The sequence below is a fragment of the Juglans microcarpa x Juglans regia genome, chromosome 3D (genome assembly GCF_004785595.1).
Source record: "Juglans microcarpa x Juglans regia isolate MS1-56 chromosome 3D, Jm3101_v1.0, whole genome shotgun sequence".
NCBI classification, from domain to species: Eukaryota; Viridiplantae; Streptophyta; class Magnoliopsida; order Fagales; family Juglandaceae; genus Juglans; species Juglans microcarpa x Juglans regia.
The window spans coordinates 26,243,501-26,267,390 of NC_054598.1; the positions used below are offsets into that span (position 1 = coordinate 26,243,501).

At 36.0% G+C, this 23,890-nt stretch overlaps 1 long non-coding RNA gene and 1 pseudogene across 1 annotated transcript; one reads left to right on the forward strand and one right to left on the reverse strand.

Annotated features, from left to right (window-relative positions):
- Nucleotides 1-4,193: 4,193 nt before the first annotated feature.
- On the forward strand, nucleotides 4,194-23,484 carry LOC121256539. Its single transcript, XR_005939019.1, has 3 exons — nucleotides 4,194-4,333; nucleotides 20,452-20,461; nucleotides 23,474-23,484. It is a non-coding gene; the product is annotated as an uncharacterized LOC121256539 (long non-coding RNA).
- LOC121256536 lies at nucleotides 15,702-17,347 on the reverse strand (annotated as a pseudogene).
- Nucleotides 23,485-23,890: the final 406 nt, after the last annotated feature.

A 23,890-nucleotide genomic window follows, 5' to 3' on the forward strand; every position in this document is an offset into this window, starting at 1 on the left:
TTTTTGATTTAGGGTGGAGAGGGAACAAGTTCACATGGAGCAATAAACATGAGAATGATACATTTACCAAAGAAAGGTTAGATAGGGCAGTGGCCAATCCAAGCTGGGCACAAATTTATATAGATTACTAGGTGGAGGTTTTAGCAGGAAGAAGTTCAGATCGCAGGCCATTGTTGTTGATTCTGTGCAAGGAATGGAGGAACAATTGGAGAGGCAGGAAAGTTTTTAGATATGAAGCTTGTTGGGCTAAGGAGGAGGATTGTGAAGAAGTGATTAGAAGGGTGTGGGATAGAAGTGAAGGAAGGGGTGAGCATACAAAGAATTTCAAAATTCTGTTGGAAAATTACAGCAACGCACTTGTGAAGTGGAATGATTAAAACAAAGTGGATAGGGTGAAAGATATTAAAGAAAAGACTGACAATCTAAAAAATCTAAAAGATGAGGAGAGTAGGCACAATTCAGCAGAGATTAAAAGGATGCAAAGGGATGTTGGGATCATGCTTGAGAAAGAGGATGTAAAGTGGAAGCAAAGGGCAAAAAGGAATTGGTATGTCTCGGGTGACAGAAATACCAAGTTCTTTCACACTTGTGCAAACCAGAGAAGAAGGAAGAATAGCATTAATCAAGTGAGGGATGAACAAGGAAGAGTTTTCAGAAGTCATGTGGAAGTTGACAAAGCTTTTAGATCTTATTTTGAAAAGTTGTTCACTACCTCAAACCCAAGTCCAGCTGCTATGGATGAGTGTCTGCAAGATGTGGTACCTGGAGTGACAAAAACAATGAGAAGACCCTTTTGCAGATTGGAGATAGAAGCTGCTATTAAAAGTATGGCCCTTTGAAGTCACCAGGCCCCGATAGTTTTGATGCTTGCTTCTACCAAAATCATTGGTCAACAGTGGGTGATAAGGTGTGTTTGACAGTAATGGACTTGCTGAATGGTAAAATCCCTTTCTACTCAGTTAACCATACTTTTATTGCTTTGATTCCCAAAACAAAGGACCCTAAGTTGGTAACTGAATATAGGCCTATAAGCCTTTGTAATGTCATCTACAAGATAGTGTCCAAAGTTATAGCTAACAGACTCAAAGAAGTGTTGTCAGTACTATTTCAGCCAACTAAAGTGCTTTTATTCCTGGTAGGATTATAACTGATAATGTAATGGTGGCTTATGAGGTATTACACTTGATGAAGAAGGGGAAGAAGGGTAAAGAAGGTAGTATGACTATCAAGTTGGATATGTCGAAGCCATATGATAGGATAGAGTGGCCTTATGTGGGTGTTATTATGAAAAGGCTCGGGTTTTGTGATGAGTGGGCAGATTTAATCATGAAGTGTATTAGCTCAGTTTCTTTCTTAGTGTTGATCAATGGCAAACCTGGAGCCATAGTGCCTCATTCAAGGGGACTTAGATAAGGGGATCCTTGTCTATTTATCTTGTGTGCATAGGGGTTAAGCTACTTATTCAATAATTCAGATCTTAAAAGGGGATACAAGGGGAATTTCAGTAGTAAGAAGAGGTTTAAGAGTAAATCACTTGCTTTTTACAGATGATTGTATCTTGTTTAGAAAAGCTTGTGTGGAAGGAGGGAGGAAGATGCAAGGTTATTGCTTAAATATGAAAAGGCATCAGGTCAGTTTTCGAATAAGGATAAGACAACAATGATTTTTAGTTCTAATACACTTCTGGAAGACAGAAGAAAGATTATATTGGAATGAGGTGCTCTTGTGCAAGGTAGCTATGAAAGATACTTGGGTCTGCCTACTATGGTAGGTAAATCAAAGTATAATACTTTTAGAAGTATAAAAGAAATAGTTTGGCAAAAGATTAACAATTGGAAGAACTTTTTCCTTTCAGGGATTGAGAAGGAAGTAATGATCAAAACCGTTCTACAAGCAATCCCCTCTTACACCATGAGTGTCTTCCAGATACCAAAAAGACTGTGTAAAGAAATTAATGTGATGCTTTCCAAGTTTTAGAGATGGAAGATTGGGATTTAGAGATCTAGCTAGTTTTAACACAACACTTCTAGCCAAACAAGCATGGAGAATCCTTCTAAATCCCTCTTCTATGGCTACTACTATTTTTAGAGAAAAATATTTTAGAAGCACATCTCTAATGGAAGCAAAATTGGGTAGAGCCCCATCTTAGATATAGAGAAGTATATGGAGTTCACTTGGACTGCTTAAGGAGGGACTAAGATGGAGGGTGAGAAATGGGTAAAAGATCAATATATGGGATCAAAGGTGGTTGTCAACACCATCTTCATTCTGTGTACAAACTCTCAATCCTTCTCTGAATTCTTGTACAAAGGTTAAAGATCTGATACATAAGGAAAGGAAAGAATGAAATGAGGGTCTTATAAAATCAATATTTTTAAAGAAAGAGGCTGAGCAAATATGTAGTATTCCTTTAAGCAAGAGGATTGGGGAAGATAGATTGATTTGAGGTCCATCAAAGAAAGGCATCTATAGTGTCAAGACTGCTTACTATCTGGAGGAATTGAGGAAAAAAGATTTATTGGAGGAATCTTCAGTGCAAAATGGATAGGGAAAGAGTTAGAAGGGCATTTGGAAATTGAAAATTCCTGGAATAACAAAAGAATTTCTATAGAAGATAGGGAATAACATTTTAGCTACTAGGAAATATTTGTTGTCTAAGAGGTTTGTTGAAGATGCTAGGTGTCCTATTTGTTTACAAGAGGAAGAAATAGTTATGCATGTCCTATGGCAATGCCATGCCGCGAATGATGTATGGTTAGAGGCTATTAAGTCAGTTAAAAAATGGAGAGTAGGAGAAGGGGATCTCCTTGGGTTACTAGAACAGTTGGCAGAGAAACTTACACAGGCTGAGATGGAGGAAACTATTGCAATAATGAGAGGGTTGTGGCTTAGGAGGAATACCTTTATGTTTGAAAATAAATTACTAAGCCATAACAATGTTATTAGAGCAGCAAGAGATAGTTTGGAAGAGTATCAGACAACTAATGTGCAGATGATAGAAAATAGAAGTAGAGCAGAAGGGTTGGATCAGAAATGGAAACCACCAAGTGTGAATTGCCTTAAGACCAATTGGGATGCAACTTTAGATGTGAAGTTAAGGAGGGTGGGATTAGGGGTGATAATCAGGAATGATAAGGGGAGGTGATGTCAGCTTGTTGTGATTCGAAAAGTTATGTGGAACAACCTGCTTTAGCCGAAGGATAGGCACTGAGGAAAGCTATGGAATTATGCAAAGATCTAAGTTTTAACAGAGTGATTTTGGAAGGGGATGCATAGGTTGTTGTTAGTGCAGTGGATGGTAAAATTGAAGACCTTTCCTATTTTGGCAGCATCATTGAAGACTTGAAATTTCTGTTAAAGGAGTGGCCTAACTGGATAGTGAAGTATATGCATAGAAACACAAATACAATTGCACAACAATAGCTAAAGAAGCAATACACGTAGGATATAAAAGACTTGGATAGAAGATATCCCAATTTTTATATCGGGTTGTTTACAGAGAGATAATTGCATTGTAGACAATGATATATGAATGGAAGAGGAGGTTTTATTTCAAAAAAAAAAAAAACTATCTCCAAGAGCATTTCCATCCATCTTTTGTAATCGATCTTTAACCAAATTTTAGAAAGAAAAAAAACACATGAAAGGAAAAAAATAAATATGAACTATGTAAGCTACATTCGATTCTCTAAATTAATTTTTTATTCTCTTTAGCTTGCAGATCGAACCCTAACCACCTTGCCCTCTCCACTCTCTTCGTCATCACCATCGCCTCCCGTACCCGTTCTCTGAAATCTCAACATAGATTGCATGCATGCATCGCGTTCTAATCTCTCCACCTAGATAAGGATTTTTTTATTTTTTTTTTTTGGGTTTAAAGATTCAAAATGCCGGTGAACTCAATCCCAAAGGAAATGACGTACCAAATCATCAATGATGAAGTCATGCTGGATGGGAATCCGAGGCTGAACCTGGCGTCGTTCGTGACCACGTGGATGGAGCCGGAGTGCGACAAGCTCATCATGTCTTCCGTCAACAAGAACTGCTAGGAAATATTTTGAAACGCTTTATAAACTAGAGAATATATAAAATAATAAGAACAAATTAGAAAGAGAGAACCCAGTGTTGAGGCACGTTGTAATATACGTTTTCCTTAAAGTAGATTCCGCTGCCTCCAATTATAAACATGCACTAGGTTTCTTGACAGTCTACACCCAAGATACAACAACGTCGGTTCCCGTTAATCTCCTTGTCGGTGCACACAAAAGGAGATCCTCGAACCCAATATAAAATAGCCAAAACCCAAAGAAAGAAAGATAAAAAGAATGAGGAAGTGTTTCTCTGATTTTTGTAGAGAATTTGGAGTTAATGAATTTGTGGGTGGGGTTCTCTATTTATAGAGAACGAAAATGCACTTGTAAGAAGTCACAACTTATTTAAATGAAATGGTACATGTGAAAAATCACATCATATAAATGAAATGGTATTTGTGAAAAGTCACAACTTTTCAAATTTTAGAGAATACATTGAAAATATTTATAATTCACCAAGGACACAACTCTTTGTTTGGTTGGGAAGCGGTTAAGGCTCATATCTCCAGAAGACATACATTGGTTTAAGTACCAGGACACATTTTCATTTAAATCTAGACAACTGAACCGATACATTGAACAAAGGTAATGGTTCACGTTATGTTTACTTTACATCAAATATTTTAATCATTTCTAAGTTTAAAAATCAACAATCCCCCACCTAATTAAAATATTTTAAAGAACATAATATAATACAATTTTCTTTGGACTAAGTACTATGCATCAATAGAGGTAGCTTATGGCTTTGAATGTCTATCTAGTGTTAGCGTGTTTCTGTCTGAAAGATCCATGGTGAACCAAGTATTGACCCAGAATATTTTAACTCAGGCTTCTCAACACCACACACATAGTACGACATATATCAGGTTTTTTTCAAGGTGGTGCATAAAGGTCGTGCACCGTATCTTGGATTCATGAGTGCTCTAGGGAATAACCCACTTACCATAAATTGTGACCCCACAGTCACACTCACATAGGTGAGTCCTCTAAAGGTACCTGCAAATCAATACCTCGCCTTAGTCTTGGACCCATTCAAAGTATTTTGCTTTTCCTTTGTCATTGCATTTGTAGCACTCACACCTTAGGCATGGACCTATAATAATATTTTAATAGAGCTATCCAGTCACTCAAATAGTTTGTTCTTCCCATTGAACCTTCTTCTTGGAATTTCCAGTTAGGAAGGTTGGATTGTCGTTACCGGTGACCTAATTAATGGACTTCAATCCCATTCCCCTTGATGTACGTATAGCCTTCGACTTTGCTAGTCCTTTCGTCAAAGGATCCACCAGGTTATCTTCTGACTTTACATATTCCAAAGTCAGATATCCATTCTTTATCAAGTATCTTATCGTAGAATGTCTGATACTCAAATGTCTCCTCTTATGATTAAAGTGTTTATTATTATAAACACTTATCATAGCCTGTTTGTCACAAAGAACAGAAATAGGTGGTATTGGTTTTTTAACTAGTGGAATTTCTGATAATAAATTCTTAAGCCACTCTACCTCATGTCCAATAGTATCTAAGGCTATTAATTCAGCCTCCATAGTAGATCGTGAAATCACAGTTTGCTTGGAAGATCTCTAAGCCACAGCTGCTCCACCTAGAGTGAAAATATATCCACTCATTCCCTTACGATCTATTGTGTCAGTTTTCCAACTAACATCACTGTATGCTTCTAATAAGGTGAGATACCCAGAATAATGGATACCATATGTCATGGTTCCTCTCAAATATTTAATAATTCTATCCAATGCCTTCCAATAAGAATCATCAGGCCTACTAATATATCCGCTAAGTTTACTCACAGCATATGAAATATCAAGTCTAGTAGAATTAGCAATATACAGTAACATACCAATAATCTGAGAATAGCTCAGTTGTGACACAGGATCTCCAAGATTCTTACTTAAATGCAAACAAGAATCAAGAGGAGTACTGACAGGTTTGCATTTGAATCTCTCAAGCTTTTTAAGAATCTTTTCAATATATTGAGATTGATTTATGCTAATACCATCACAAGATCTCATTAATTTAATACCAAGAATTACCTGTGTCTCTCTCATGTCTTTCATACCAAAATTCTTAAATAAAAAATTTTTAACATCAAGAACAATATCTATATTGGTACCAAAGATGAGAATTTCATCAACTTAACGCAAAGACATAGCATTACGCATGCACCATCAACTATTTTAGTGTATAAACACTTATCAGATTCATTTATTTTGAAATCATAAGATAAAATTATTTCATCAAACTTTTGGTGCCATTGTTTAGGGGCTTGCTTTAAACTATAGAGAGATTTAATAAATTTACAAACTTTCATTTTCTGTCCTAGAACCACAAACCCCTCTGGTGGATCCATGTATATCTCTTCTTCTAGATCACCATTAAGAAATGTGGTATTTACGTCCATTTGGTAGTCCTCAAGTTTATGGATCGTTGCTAGAGCAATTAGAATACGAATTGTGGTTATTCTAGTAACAAGAGAATATGTATCAAAATAATCGATACCATCTCTTCTTTTCAACCAGCCTAATTTTAAATTTATCAATTGTACTATCAGGTCTGAATTTCTTTTTAAAAATCCACTTACATCCAATGGCTTTACATCCAGGAGGAAGATCATATAAGTTCCAAGTGCCATTAGTCTTAAGAGATTTCATCTCATTATTTACTGCTTCTTTCTAGAAAGTAGAATCAATAGAAAGCATGACATCCTTGAAAGTCAACAGGTCTTCCTCCATAGAATAAGTATAAAAATCATATCCAAAATATTTTTCATTTCTAACTCGTTTTCCTCTTCCAAGTTTATTTTCTAATCTAAATGCACTATCAGGATTACATATAATGGTAGGTTGACTATTGGTTGAAGAAAAACTTACTATAGGTAAAGATCTTTCTAACTTATTTTTGAAAGGAAATTGATCTTCAAAGAATGTTGCATCCTTAGACTCTATGATGGTGTTGGGATCAATACCTTGGAGTTCTGATTTGATAATCAAAAACCTATATGCAGAACTATGTCTAGCATATCCAATGAATACTGCATCTACTGTGTTGGGACTTAATTTCCTTTTCTTAATTTTTGGAACATTAACCTTTGCAAGAAAACCTCAAACTCTAAAGAAATTAATATTGGGTTCTACCCTTCCAGAGTTCATACGGTGTCTTGTCAGATCCCTTAAATGGTACCCTATTCAAGATAAAAACAAGATGCAAGTATTGCTTCCCCTCACCATTACTCAGGTAGGCCGGAACTAGAGAGCATGCATTTGACCATATCTACCAAGGTTCTATTTTTCTTTTCAGAAACACCATTGGATTGAGGAGAATTTGGAGCGGTTTTTTCATGTATAATACCATTCTCCTCATAGTATTGAACTAATTGATTAGAGGAGTATTCACCTCCTTTATCAGACCTGATAATTTTAATCTTTCTCTCCAATTGGTTTTCAACTTCAGTTTTATAAACGACAAATTTACTAAATGATTCATCTTTTGTTTTCATCAAGTAAACATAACAAAATTTAGACATATCATCTATAAAAGTAATCAAGTATTTATTACCACCTTTAGAGGAGATACCATTTAAATAACAACCATCACTATGAATTAATTCAAGTAGTGATAAATTTCTTATAACATATTTAAATGGCTTTCTAGGCTATTTTGATTGAACACAGATTAAACATTTTTCATCTAAATCAATAGGAACTTTAGAAATAATCCATCATTCTTTTAACATTATGATAATTAACATGGCCTAATTTAGCATGCCATATTGAAGAGGAACATGTAGAAAATACAAATTTATTATTAGAATCAAATTTGTCTACTAAATTATTTTGAATATTTATTACAAACAAACCACCACTCACACAGCGTTTCCCCACAAATGACCCATATTTAGTTACAATAACTTTATTGGATTGAAATAATAATGTGTAGCCTGCCCCACTAAGTAAAGATCCACTAATTAGGTTTATCCTCGCCTCTGGTACGTACAATACTTCTTCTAAAGGAAGAGTATTTCCCGACGTTAATTTGAGTTCAATTTTTCCTACTCCAAATACTTGTGCAGAGGTGGAGTTACCCATCGTCACTTTCATGCCGCTTGTGTCCTGATATGTTGAAAAAATATTGGGGTTAGAAGTAACATGTACATTGGCTCCTATGTCTACAATCTAATTAATAGTACTACATGTCAGATAAACTTGGGGACTTATGGTTACATACCGTTCATCGGTTCCAACAGAGTCGGTCTTGGAAAGCATCATTTGAGCCTATGGGTTAGGTGATCTTGGTTGTTCATTGCCTTGATATTTCTTCTTCTTATAGCGATAAGTTTTTGGCCAAGTGACCCAGTTTGTTACAATTAAAACAAATGAGTCTTTCATCATCTTTGTTAATATAGGACTTTGGTTTCAAATTATTTCCATAACTAGTTTTACCCTTATTAATTTGGATTTCTGATGTATTGGGTTGTTATGTGTTTTATGGCCTTTTACAATATTTGCTTTAGACTGAAAATCAGAAACTAATGATGGGATATGATCATTTTTCAAGTGTTGATATTGGATCCTAATGGCAGAGATCAAGGTTTCCATGGTCATCTATTCAATTTTATATTTAAGAGATAGGTCAATATTCTTCCATGAAGAGGCAACTTGTCCACTGAACAAGCAACTTGGAGACGCTCGGTAATACCCATTCCTTGTTGACCCAATTCATGGTAAATGATAGTTAACTGATGGGCTTACTCTACCACAAATTTGATATCATCCATCTTGAAACCAAGAAATTGGCTTGCGGTGTACTTATCTATTCCAGCATCTTATACACTATATTTCTTATCAAGAGCATTCAAAATATCTTTGGCAGATTTAATGTGTAGGTAAACATAAAAATTGTATCACTTAAATGATTTAAAATCCTACATCTATACAAATTATCTTTTTCTGCATATGTTTGCAATTCAATAGTATGTGCGGGCTCATGTAAATCATCAGAAGTAGGATTATTTTCAATAACAAAATATAATCTAAGTATTGTAAGAAAGATTTTTATCTTTTCTTGCCAACACTTAAAATTGACTCCTCTAAATTTCTCGGGTGCAATAAGTTCGTTTGAAGTTACGGTAGCAACCAATCAATTAAAACACACATCTAGTTTAACAAAGGCACTCTACTCTAAGATTGTTGGAAAATATTTTGAAACGCTTTGTAAATCAGAGAATATATAAAATAACAAGAACAAATTAGAAAAAGAGAACCCGGTGTCGAGGCACGTTGTGATGTACGCTTTCCTTAGAGTATATTCCGCCGCCTTCAATTATAAACATACACTAGGCTTCTTGACAATCTACTCTCAAGATACAACAACGTCGATTCCCGTTAATCTCCTCATCGGTGCACACAAAAGGAGATCCTCAAACCCGATTTAAAATAGCCAAAACCCAAAGAAAGAAAGACAAAAAGAAAGAGTAAGTGTTTTTCCAATTTTTGCAGAGAATTTGGTGTTAATAAGTTTGTGGGTGGGGTTCCCTATTTATAGAGAACAAAATGACACTTGTAAAAAGTCACAACTAGAATGAAATGACATTTATGAAAAGTCACAATTTATTTAAATAAAATGATACATGTGAAAAGTCACATCACATAAATAAAATGGTATTTGTGAAAAGTTACAACTTAGAGCACTCTCATTGGATTAGCTAAACCTAAAATACATTTTTTTATGAATGTAAGATGAATTTAGTTTTTAACTATTCCATTCACATAAGTCTTCACATTGGAATAACCATTTTTTTTCATTATATGACAATAAAATAATATAAGATAAATTTGACTTTGGCTATTCCTATCAAATCTCAACATTAGATTATCCATTTATTTATTATATAATAATGAGTAATTAATAATTTCAAAAATAATTTAATTTTCTTAATTATGAATTTATTTTATTTTATCATATTTTACTATTCATAATATTATATTTTAGGTAGTAATCATATTCTAATTAAATAATGGGTTAAAAAAATTATATTTTTTCAATTGTCATTTAATGCTATTACCACAAACGTCTAATTAAACTTATCTAAAATTCTATATAAATGTCTTAACTTAAAAATGTTATCGGAGATGTTTATTTTATTATGTTTTATTAGATTACTTAGATGTATCAATACTCTTTGATTACACCCTTCTGCATTGTTATTATATACGTGAGGGTGTTATTTAGTAACAAATAATGATTTTTTATTTTTTATTTTTTTCTTTTCAGGTTTGTAGAGCTTCTTTTGGTTTTTTTTTTTTTTTTTTTCCTTTTCAGGTTTGTACAGCTTTTTGTAACAAATAATGATTCTTCATTTCAAGCAAAGAACTATAGAAGATCTCTCTATCTGGGCGATGCACAAAACAACTTAAAATATTAAATACAGCCTCATCTACAACAACATCCACAAAATATGGCTTTGTATTTTCACAAAATACATTCAGGTCTCACATCCACAAAATACATTGGTAGGACTTTGTATTTCCACAAAATACATCTACGTCTTACATCCACTAAAGAGAATTCTATTTCCACAAAATAGATCCACAAATGGAACACAAGAGTCATCTACTATGTGGCTGCCCAATCATATATTTTCAACATATGTGACTAGGCAGCCACTAAAATTAGTACAATAAGGTCTACTACATTGTTCTGTATTAACACTAAAATCAGCACAAAAGAGAAAAGACACCAACAACATGAGTTACTTTCCTCCAAAAGGTGTGGAGGGAGGTGTAGATGTGGATGTAGATCTATTCTTCATTTCTTCATAAACTTCTTTTTGAAGTGTTTGAAAGTAGTGATGTTGCATTGCATTCATACCATCTAGATCTAATTTCATGATCTTTATATCAACCTTCTTCTTGTTAAGTGCAAGTAAAGACATCCGATCGCTCTCGGCCTTGGTGATCGCTTCTCTCCTCTCCACCATACACACGGTTCTATCCTCAACCATGCGACTTACAGCTTTATTAAACTCAACATCTTCAGCTTCTCTAGACTTCCTCTTTCTCTCCCTCTCTTTCTCACTCTTCTTGCCTAGAGGTCTATCACCAATGATCTCAACGTTGTCATCGAGAGTGTCATTTGCTAGTGGAGTTGAGTCAGCAATGGTTGGACGTTTTCGAGGCGGTCTACTCCACTTGTGCAACATCGACATATGTTTTTTTCCATTTTGGTTGGTGTCTTAACAATGTTTCATGGTGTACTTTGCCTTATCATTCTCTTTATACAATATTTTGGCCTTCTCAAGCTTAAATGAGCCAAGTGAGAATGTTAGAGTAAAAATAAACTCAAGCACTGAAAGAACATAAAGGAGAAACTAAATTATTACCTTGTCCTTGGCACCACTAGGATGTATTGACTCTACTTGGGCAACAACAACACAAAATTTATTTGTGCATTTTTGGAGACATTTCCGTCGATTGGTCAATGACACTATAGAACATTCAAGATTGTTTGGTTTTTTTATATTGATTTTAATATTCCTCTATTCTCTCCCACATTTGAGTGGAGTTTTGGTCAGTCCCGCATATAGCATCAATGCTAATGTTTAGCCAAGCTGAAACAAGGAGGGTATCCTCCTCTACAGTGAAAGACACACCTCAAAATAATTTTTTAGAGGGTGGCATTCTTTCACCTATGCAATGTGAAGCTTGGACCGGAACATTACCATCTATGCTATCGAACGAGGTGCTGCCTTCCCCATGTCTTCCATTTTGTACAAGAGTGGTGAAGAAAGAATCCTCATCAAATGGTGCGGCCATCCTTCATCATATTATAATTATAACGAATGAAATAGTTGGGATATAATAGGATGCAAACTAACATGGTAAATAACTATATAAGAGGATCTTACCTAGATAAACAAATCTGGATATATGGTTGAGCAATAGCTTTTCAACAGTTATCAAAGAGGTTCATAGGTGGATGCATAGCTTCAACAATCTAATCAAATTTACCTGCACATTAAATCATGCCTATCTCAAAAGTTTGTTTGCTGGGATCGTTTGAGTAGGGATAACAATTGGTTTGGGTAGCATTGAATTTGGCTCAATCCAATAAAATACTTCAAAAATGCAAACCAAACAATGCACTAAATTGTCCATATCAAGTTCCACATATAATATCTTCTTTTTAATCTCACATATATAGCCAATGCCACACAATCCAATTTCATCTCAATACTATAGATATACGAACAATCTATCAATAATACACGAAGACATGTTTTAATGATTTAATATGATATTTGATCAGAGAGACATTTTCACTGAAGTACACGAAGACATGTTTTAATGGTTTCTTTCTTTTTGTTGAAGTTGGTTTGAAATCATGTTTCTAGGATACATGTCCTTTCATATGGGCTGATTCTCTAATATGTGGTGATTGCGGCTACATGGAGGTTATTAAGGAAGATTGCCAAATCACTCACAAGTCAAACAACAAGTATCAAGCCAACAATCAAGTTGTCCACGATACTCTGTTATCACTACAAATCAAAACTGATTGTATATTCATTGCCGTGATCTTTGTAATTCTTGTAACCGTTGCAATTATTTCCAAAAATAGATTTGTATGCTTCTGTATATATTACATTCAGAATAGTCAATGAATAGTGTGGGAAAAAGGATTTTTCAAACCTGTAGTGTAATATTGTATGTGGTGATATATATTGTTAGCCCTATTCTCTCTGCAATTTGAGTCAAACTAACAAACAAAAAAAGGGGCTCGAAAATGACATCCTTCCCTTGTCTTTGACTGCCAAGGCTTCCAATTCATCCATATTTTAATACTTGAAAACTTGGCTCTATGTGATTACAAAAGAAAAAAAAAAAGGAAATGGATTGCCTTACATTGTTTGTAACTCTCAAGAAAAATCCATTGAGAACTAAACACAAAGTAAAACAATAAACATGGCAAACCCCAGGAGCTAGAACATTACCAAGCCACAAAAAAAATCTAGAAGAAACATACTAACTTTGACCGAGCAGTACTGCAGAGCATATAACTTGTGGGATGCAGTGCGTGCAGATGGTAAGCCCCAAATCAGACCCTAAAAACCCCCAATAAACCTCAAAAAGATCTTCATAGATGGTAATACCCAAATTCCTCGGTCCTAACGTTCTCTCCATATAACAAATGATAAATTAATAAACAAGATCAAGTTCATCTGCACACAGATTTTAAGAGAGAGAGAGAGAGAGAGAGAATTAGATGGGGAGATAATTACTTGTGGGAGGAAGTTAAAATACCTGGAACTGGGAGAGGAAGAGACCACACGGGATTAGAGATAGAGAGAGGAAAGGGTGGTGCAGTAGCGTCCCAGGTGGTTCACCTCCCTGTGATGTTCTCTGCTAGCTCCTTGATCCTTCTACAATTTCACGAGGTGAAATGACGAAAGGAAGTAGACAAGTGAAAAGTGGGAAAAAAAATCGAGGAAAAGAAACCGATGGTAGTTGCTTGAGAAAATATAAAGAGAAGAGAGAGTTCTAAACATATAATAAAATAAACATTTACTCCTTGAATAGTTACAAGCAAATTTGACCTTATTTTTAGAAATACTGTAGCTAAAATTCAGTCAGCGTGACTTTGCCTAATCCATTGCAACCAGCTTTTCATCTGTAATAGCAAAATGGGACTTTATCTTTACCTTTGCCTATTCCGTTGAGACTACTGTAATGAAAGAGCAATTTTGAGAAGTCACATATTTGAGAAAACATTGAAAATGTTTATAATTTATCAAAAAACACAACCTTTTATTTGGTTAGGAAGCAGTTTAGACTCATATCTCCAAGAGACATAAATTAGTTCAAGTATCAAGACACATTTTTATTTAAATCTAAACAACTGAACCGATACATTAAACAAAGATAATGGTTTACGTTATTTTTACTTTACATCAAATATTTTAATCATTTTTAAGTTTAAAAACCAACAAGAATTACATCAGCACTGAGCTCCAGGCATGTCCTCTTCCTATCAGAAAATCTTACATCCTTTTTCGATATTTCTTCAATCTTTAAAAAAACATCTTTCTTTAAGTTATTTGTCTCTACTATGCCAAGAGATCGACAAATTTTATTGTTTCGGATGGACAATCAACCAGGCCACCGAACCATGTTGGTTCAACATTTGTTTCTCTCTGAACTGCTGAAGACAAATATTATTTACAGATCCACTCTCTAGCCCCCAAGGTTTGAAAATCCTTTTTTCTTGAAAGGATTTTTGTTTTCCAAATTTAAGGTTCGTTGATGTAGTTAAAATCATAAAAGCATGGTGCAGGGTGCTGGCATTCTTTGAAAATCATGATGGTCTATATGTTTAGAAGTAAAATCAAGTGTCTTTCTGCGGTGATGTGGGTTTTTCTGGTTGGATTTGGTGAGGATGTTTTATTTTAGTTTCTTCTGTAAGTGGGTTTATGTATATAATTAAGCAGTTTTCAACCAAAAAGATCCAAACTTGCAAAGGTGTTTCATTTTCTTTGCACTCGTCATAAGTTTTCCAGCATCAAATGATCCAACATTCGGTTTTTTAATGGCTATATTTATTTTTTGAAAATTTATATAGATTGCTTTTAACAGTCTTTCAGAGAACAGTTGGTTTGGCTAATTTTGAAACTAAAAATAATTCCAAGAGACAGTAAACAAGAATTTGGATTGACATGATGAATCTTTATGTGGCCCTGCATAAAAAAAAACTCCTCTGCTAGACAAATCAAATCTTTATGAATGGCGAAATTAATGAAGTTTATGCGTATTGCTTTCTCTTGTTTGTACTTTATAGCCATTAGATGAAAACTTTTAAAGCTGAAAGAGCTGTAAGTGTTGCTAACATGACACAATTTGTTTATCTTTTTCACGTTTATCTGTTTTTAAATGGAGATTTGTGGACGATTCCAACGATTATGCTTGCTCAAGCGCATGTAACGACGATTCTGGATTTCTAGATTTTCCCATTTCTGGGGGTAAGAGTGATTTGTCTCAAGATGAACAAAGGAGAGAAAGATGGAAGTTGGAGATGCTGCAGAGGAGAAAAGGCACCATAACGGCAAGCCCAGAAGATGATGAATTTAGGTCTGCAAATTTTCCGAGAAAGCTGGATTTCCCAGAGTCAACCGATGATGAAGAGCTGGCTGAATGGTTTGGGCATAGGAAGACTGAGAGAAAGGCTTGTTCCACTACCTGATCAATTGCAAGATTGATTGAAGATAAAAGCATTGCCTCCAGAGAACACGGTGATTTCAGGAAACTAGGTGTGCACTACAAGGCAGATTTTCTGGTTAAAAAGTGCTGGTAAAGCCTTGATCCTTCTGCCTTGTTTGTAAAAGCAGGCCAAGATTTTGTGCAGTCCTGGCTTTTGGTGTTTCATGTGTCTGTAACCTATGTGAATTTTGTTGCGCTGTAGTAGCTTTGATTCTGAGGTAATTCCATTTATCGAAAAATGGGGATTCATAAAATCTCTCGCACATCATCTTGGAAAATTCTCGCTGGCCAAGGCAACGGAAAGAACAACCATTTAAAAAAAAAAAAACAGTAACAAAAACCCTACAATAATCAACCGACATTACCATTGGGCATTGTAAAAATTATAACGTGTGACGACCAAACCATTATTCCAGGATACAAATAACGTTGCTCTTGACATCCATCAACTTGCCCCTGATTTGACTAACTGATACTGATTCAAGCAATACAACAAGAACAAGAGGAACAATGGTTACATGGAAGTTAAGGAATCCTTCCGTTGTTGATACCCAAACAACCCCCTCTCCAAGACCCAATCTTCTATCATTGCCTGGGAACTCAAAGGCTGGTCGTTAGGCACAAGATGCCCAGCCCCAACACGACAACATGACTCAAACTCCCCCTATTCCTCACGTACCCAGCAAGCGCTCCACTCACCTTCCAAACCTTCCTCTCTGTCATTAAAAACTCCTCAATTCCATCCCAATTCATCGTTTTCATCCAAGCCTCTGTTGAAACCACACCATCCCTCAAATCAAAATGCCCTTGATACAACAAAACCTTGCTTTTCTTCACCAAAAACTCCACCATATATTTCACACTCTTCATCACATCCTCGTGCAATGCGTCCGCCACAACATCGCTGCATGCCTCAAAAAACACAGATTGGTTCGCTCGCAAGGCCCTCTTCACCTCCTCGTTTTGTAAAAACTGGGTAACCAACTCAGTTTGGTAAGGAACTTTCCTAGTAAAATCATACAAAGTGGCCAATCCTGTCATGTTTTGCAGCAAATGCAAGATCCCATTCCTAGCATTTGTTGCCGCCGTCCAATTCCTTGATTTGGTCAGTCTAACTGCCTCCAACTGCGCCTTCTCCAACTCACCCTTCTGTTTCTCATCGATCAGACCAGAAAAGTAAGCATTTACAGCATGAGTGGCCACTTGTGTCAAGGGGTCCGTTAATCCGTTTCCGATAGCAACGCCTGCTAAGTTCACCTGCTCCGACACCGGCAACTGAGCATTCTTCTTGAGGATATAGTAACCAATTGCAGGAACATACTTCCCTGCATAGCTCTCACCCGCAATATAAATTGGACGAGACTTAAACTGCGGGTCTAATTGAAGAAAACAGGTGATCGCAGCAAAAAGATGCTTGGCAACAGTGTATTGACCTCTTGGGATTTCTTCGGGCGTAGAGGCAATACTAAAACCGGTTCCAATCGGATTATCGAGGAAAAGAAGGCCGAATTTGCGGTTCCAAGAACCTAAATTTGGTTCAAGAACAAGGGGGTCGTTCCGGGCTTTGAGAAAGTTTACACGCCAGGGGCCGAGCTCGAGGAAGTTGCCGATCATGGAGGAGCAGCCAGGGCCACCCGGGAGCCAAATAACAAGTGGGGTTTGGGAGAGCGATGAAAAGGGTTCCTGGACTTCATAGAAGGAGTAGAAAATGGCGGAACTGGTGGCTGGACTGACGGGGAGGTAACCTGATTTGGTGGGGAGGGCTTCATCGGGAAAGGAAGGGGGTGAAGCTGGAATTTGGTGGAAGAAGGAGAGGAAGATGAGGAGGAGGAGGAGGAGATTGAGGGCACGGCGGACTGTTGACTCCATTAAGGGTGAGTGAGGAGGCAAGCAAGACAGAGCAGTGGTTGTGGCCCTGTGGGTTGTTAGTGGAGTTGAAAGCTAAAGCTGACAACCTTTTCGTTTTGGGCCCTCAATTCAATCAGCTTAGAGCATGTTTGGCTGAATTTATCTTTAAAATTTAATTAACATTATATTTTTTTATATTTATATATTTCATTTAAATTCAATATCCATATGAGATTAACTATTTATTATCTATATAATAATAAAATATTATTAATTTAATAATTTTTTTATTTAATTTATTTGTATCACATTTTATAATTCTACCAATTTAATATTAATAATAATTATATTCTAATTAAATTGATATTAAAAAAAGTATTATTAAATGTTAATAATAAGTATATTCTAATTAAATTGATATTAAAAATAGTATTATTAAATGTTCATAATAAGTATATTCAAATTAAATTTATATTAAAAAAGTATTATTATATGTTAATGATAATTATATTCTAATTAAATTAAATGTTAAATGTTAATTATATTCTAATTAATTTAATTTGTTTGCTTGGAGTGAGAAACTAATATTTTAATGTTTGATGAAGCAATTGTAGTTAGTTATATTTGGCCAATCACTGTAGCAGAAATCCAAATTATTTTAGAGATGACCAATCTAATGTAAAGTCTTTTTGATACAAATTATCTAAATTTTAACCATCATTCAATTTTGGCCAAGCCAATGAGGATGCTCTTAGACAGGATAGTTTTGGCGGAGTCAGATTCGCTAGGGAGTTGCGAACCTTTATCATCTTCTGGTCATCGTGGGCTACTATTACTTACTTTTAATTATCAAAAAATAAAAAGAATGGACGGGATGTGTTTTAAAAAGTGACACGTAAGATGGACGATTTTTTTATGAAAAAATCTATTTATCATTTTTATACACTACATATTTTTTGTTCTTTTATCAAATGTGGTAATAGATGATGGATAGAAGAATTCAATAAGTTTAAGAAGAATAAAATCAGAAACAATTTAAAAAAAATTAAAAAAAAAGTGTGGTATGTGGTGTATGGTGTGTGAAAATGATGTATAACAAAACTTTATTTTATATAATATGAATTGTAGGTTTGTAGGAGTATTTATGCCTTGAGTCATAACACATAGGATGCACAATTTCTATAACACTTAGCCACCACTCAAACTGTCTCCAAGAGGAGCACATTTTATTATATTTTTCTCTCCTCTAGTGAAGAGAGGATGAAGTGAAGTTTTAGGGGGGGACCATAGGAGATCCTAACAGTTTTGTAGTGGGAGGCAGGTGGTACGTAGCTGGCGTGCAGCGGATAGTATGGTAGCACACAGTGGTTGCAGTAGGAGAAAGGTTACGGTGACATTTCTAGAGCCTAAAAACGTGGTGGTAGAGCAGAAAAGTTTAGGGGGACTTTGTTCGAGTTGTTAACAGAGTAGAAGGAGGGTCTAGTGTGGAAGGAAAATGAATAAGGTAGAAGAAAAATAGGAGAGATTCTGCTTGACGGAGGAGGAAGGGGAAGCAAAAGCCATTAACGAAATTGTTATAGAAGAAATCCAATTTAAAGAGGAGTGCAGCTTGGTGGGAAGGGTCTGTATGGAGAGGAGTATTAGAAAGGAAGTGCTACATACAACAATGATGAAAGTTTGGAGAGTCAGTAAGCTAGCAAAGTTCGTTTAGCTGGGGAATAATGTGTTCGCACTTGCTTTTGCTAATCATACATATAAGCAAAAGGTATGGAGTGGGAGACCATGATTGTTTGATTCACACTTGCTAGCATTAAAACTGTTTGAGGAATTCAAACCACCTCAGAGTCTGATATTTGAGCATGAGAGGGGTTTTGGGTCCAAATGCACGGTATGCCTCTGGTTGTATGGATGAAGACCATGGGAAGTAGATAGGGAAGACTATTGGCAAAGTGGAGAAGGTTGACGTTAAGACAGATGGGAGTGGATGGGGCAGATTTCTAAGAGTTCAAATCAGTTTAGAGCTTCACAAACCTCTGGCTAGAGGTCAATTTATTATTGTGAAAGGAGAAAAGCTATGGATTCCTTTAAGGTATGAGAAGTTACCTAGAATATGTTTTGCTTATGGCTGTTTGGTTCATGGAAGTAAGGGATGTGAGGGGAAAGGAGAAGGGAAGGATCAGTATGGGTCGTGGCTGAGGGCTGAGGGCTGAGGCTAAATCAGGCTTCAAAGTGAAGGAATGAGAGGGTTAAAAACACAATGGAAGGGGAGCTAGCAGCTTTCACACAAATATGGAAGAAAAGGGAGATAAGGAAGGTACTAATAAGGATGGAGGGGAGGAAATCAATGAAGGCATGTTATCTAATATGGTGAGAGGAGAAAATGATGAAGGGGTTGGCAGAGAGTGTAGTGTAGAGGAAGAGGTGGAGGTTGTGAAGGATACTAAGGTAGTAGAGGTGGAGTATGTGAAGGAAAAATCAAGAGAGGTTAGGAGAGGGGGGCAGGAGATTGAAGTTGTGCTGGCTGGGGAGGACCGCAGCTTATTGCAGATGAAAAACCTATGAGGGTGGAAGAGGAAAGCTAGAGAGAAAGGGCAGGTTGTTGTTAAAACAGGAGGCTGCTTAACTAGAAAAAGATTGAAAGATGAGGAGGAAGGAGTGGGTGAGAGTGGGAAGCATAAGAAAGAAAGATTGAGCAAGGACAAAAGAATGGTGGAATTTTACCAAGATTTGGTAGAGGCTGTTCAACAACCCTGCTAATTGTAATGAAAATTCTAAGTTGAAACTGCCGAGGGCTTGAGAACTCTCGGATAGTTCAGGACCTCTATCATTTGGTGGAGGAAAAGAGACCCGATATAGTCTTCTTGATGGAGACTAAATTAAGAGCAAAATGTGTAATCGATTGAAGAAAAAACTAAAGTGTGAATGATGTTTTGTAGTGGAGTTAGTAGGGAAGAGGGGTGGATTAGCACTCTTATGGAACAATTTGGTAAAGGTTGAAGTTACGAACTATACACAGAGGCATATTTCACATGGAGCAATAAACATGGGATGATACATTTACCAAAGAAAGGTTAGATAGGGCAGTGGCCAATCCAAGCTGGGCACAAACGTATAGAGATTACTGGGTGGAGGTTTTAGCAGGAAGAAGTTCAGATCGCACGCCATTGCTGTTGAGTCTGTGTAAGGAAGGGAGGAACAATTAGAGAGGTAGGAAAGTTTTTAGATATGAAGCTTGTTGGGCTAAGGAGAAGGATTGTGAAGAAATGATTAGAAGGGTGTGGGATAGAAATGAAGGAAGGGGTGAGCATACAAAGAATTTCAAAAATCTATTGGAAAATTGCAGCAAGACACTTGTGAAGTGGAATGATTAGAACAAAGTGGATAGGGTGAAAGATATTAAGGAAAAGACTGACTATCTAAAAAAGCTAAAAAATGAGGAGAGTAGGCACAATTCAGTAGAGATTAAAATGGTGCAAAGGGCAAAAAGGAATTGGTATGTCTCGGGTGACAGAAATATCAAGTTCTTTCACACTTGTGCAAACCAAAGAAGAAGGAAGAGTAGCATTAATCAATTGAGGGATGAACAATGAAGAGTTTTCAGAAGTCATGTGGAAGTTGATGAAGTTTTCAGATCTTATTTTAAAAAGTTGTTCACTACCTCAAACCCAAGTCCAGCTGCTATGGATGAGTGTCTGCAAGATGTGGTACCACGAGTGACAAAAACAATGAGAAGGCCCTTTTGCAGATTGGAGATAGAAGTTGCTATTAAAAGTATGGCCCCTTTGAAGTCACCAAGCCCCAATAGTTTTGGTGCTTGCTTCTACCAAAATCATTGGGCATTAGTGGGTGATAAGGTGTGTTTGATAGTACTGGACCTACTGAATGGTAAAATCTCTTTCTACTCAGCTAGCCATACTTTTATTGCTTTGATTCCCAAAACAAAGGACCCTAAGTTGGTAACTGAATATAGGCCTATAAGCCTCTGTAATGTCATCTACAAGATGGTGTCCAAAGTGATAGCTAATAGACTCAAAAAAGTGTTGTCAGTAACTATTTCAGCCAACCAAAGTGCTTTTATTCCTGGTAGGATTATAACTGATAATGTAATGATGGCTTATGAGGTATTACACTCGATGAAGGAGGGGAAAAAGGGTAAAGAAGACAGTATGACTATCAAGTTGGATATGTCCAAGACCTATGATAGGATAGAGTAGCCTTATGTGGATGCTGTTATGAAAAGGCTCGGGTTTTCTGATGAGTGGGCAGATTTAATCATGAATGTATTAGCTCAGTTTTTTCTTAGTATTGATCAATGGCAAACCTGGAGCTATAGTGCATCCTTCAAGGGGACTTAGACAAGAGGATCCTTTATCTCCTTATCTATTTATCTTGTGTGCATAGGGTTGAGCTCCTTATTCAATAATTCAGATCTTAAAAGGGATACAAGGGAAATTTTAGTAGTAAGAAGAGGTTTAAGAGTAAATTACCTGCTCTTTGCAAATGACTGTATCTTGTTTAGAAAAGCTTGTGTGGAAGAAGGGAGGAAGATGCAAGGGTTATTGCTTAAACTGAGCTAATAAGGATAAGGCATCGGGTCAATTTTCGAATAAGGATAAGACGGCAATGATTTTTAGTTTTAATACACTTTTGGAAGACAGAAGAAAGATTCTATTGGAATGAGGTGCTCTTGTGCAAGGTAGCTATGAAAGATATTTGGGTCTGCCTATTATGGTAGGTAAATCAAAGTATAATACTTTTAGAAGTATAAAAGAAAGAGTTTGACAAAAGATTAACAATTGGAAGAACTTTTTCCTTTCAGGGGCTAAGAAGGAAGTAATGATTAAAATTGTTCTACAAGCAATCCCCTCTTACACTATGAGTGTCTTCAAGATGCCAAAAAGACTGTGTAAAGAAATTAATGTGATACTTTTCAAGTTTTGGTACAAAAATCAAAAGAATTCGAATGGCATCCAGTGGAGAAGTTAGGCGAGAATGAATCAGTCAAAAAGGGATGGAGGATTGGAATTTAGAGATCTAGCCAGTTTTAACACAGCACTTCTGGCCAAACAAGCATGGAGAATCCTTCTAAATCCCTCTTCTATGGCTATTATTGTTTTTAGAGAAAAATATTTTAGAAGCATATCTCTATTGGAAGCAAAAATGGGTAGATCCCCATCTTAGATGTGGAGAAGTATATGGAGTTCACTTGGACTGCTTAAGGAGGAACTAAGATGGAGGATGGGAAATGGGTAAAAGATCAATATATGGGGTCAAAGGTGGTTGTCAACACCATCTTCATTCTGTGAACAAACTCTCAATCCTTCTCTGAATTCGTGTACAAAGGTTAAAGATCTTATATATGAATAAAGGAAAGAATGGAATGAGGGTCTTATAAAATCAATATTTTTAAAGGAAGAGGCTGAGCATATATGTAGTATTCGTTGAAGCAAGAGAATTTTGGAAGATAGATTGATTTTAGGTCCATCAAAGAAAGGCATCTATAGTGTCAAGACTGTTTACCATCTGGAGGAATCGAGGAAAAGAGATTTATTAGCGGAATCTTCAGTGCAGAATGGACAAGGAAAGAGTTAGAAGAGCATTTGGAAATAGAAAATTCTTGATATAACAAAAAATTTTCTATGGAAGGTAGGGAAATAACCTTTTTGCTATCAGGAAAAATTTGTTGTCTAAGAGGATTGTTGAAGATGCTAGGTGTCCTATTTGTTTAAAAGAGGAAGAAACATTTATGCATGTCCTATGGCAATGCCATGCTGCGAATTATGTATGGTCAGAGACTATTAAGTCAGTTCATAAATGGAGAGTAGGAGAAGGGGATCTACTTGGGTTACTGGAAGAGTTGGCAGAGAAACTTACACATGCCGAGATGAAGGAAACTGTTGCAATAATGAGAGGGTTGTGGCTTAGGAGGAACACCTTTGTGTTTGAAAATAAATTACTAAGCCATAACAATGTTATTAGAGCAGCAAGAGATAGTTTGAAAGAGTATCAGACAGCTAATGTGCAGATGACATAAAACAAAGTAGAGCAGAAAGGTTGGATCAGAAATGGAAACACTAAGTGTGAATTGCCTTAAGACCAATTAGGATGCAGCTTTAGATATGAAGTTAAGGAAGGTGGGATTAGGGGTGATAATCAGGAATGATAAGGGGGAGGTGATGTCAGCTTGTTGTGATTCGAAAAGTTATGTGGAACAACCTGCTATAGCCAAAGCATGGGCATTGAGGAAAGCTATGAAATTATGCAAAGATCTAAGTTTTAACAGAGTGATTTTGGAAGGGGATGCATAGGTTGTTGTTAGTGCAGTGAATGGTCAAATTGAAGACCTTTCCTATTTTGGCAGCATCATTGAAGACTTGAAGTTTCTGTTAAAGGAGTGATCTAACTGGACAGTGAAGTACATGCATAGAAACACAAATACAGTTGCACAACAAACTAACTAAAGAAGCAATATACTTAGGATAGAAAAGATTCGGATAGAAGATATCCCAATTTTTATATCGAATTGTTTACAGAGAGATAAGTGCATTGTAGACAATGATATATGAATGGAAGATGAGATTTTATTTCAAAAAAAAAAAAAGAAACCGTCTCCAAGAGCATTTCCATCCTCTTCTGTAATCGATCTTTAACCAAATTTTAGAAAGAAAAAAAACACATGAAAAG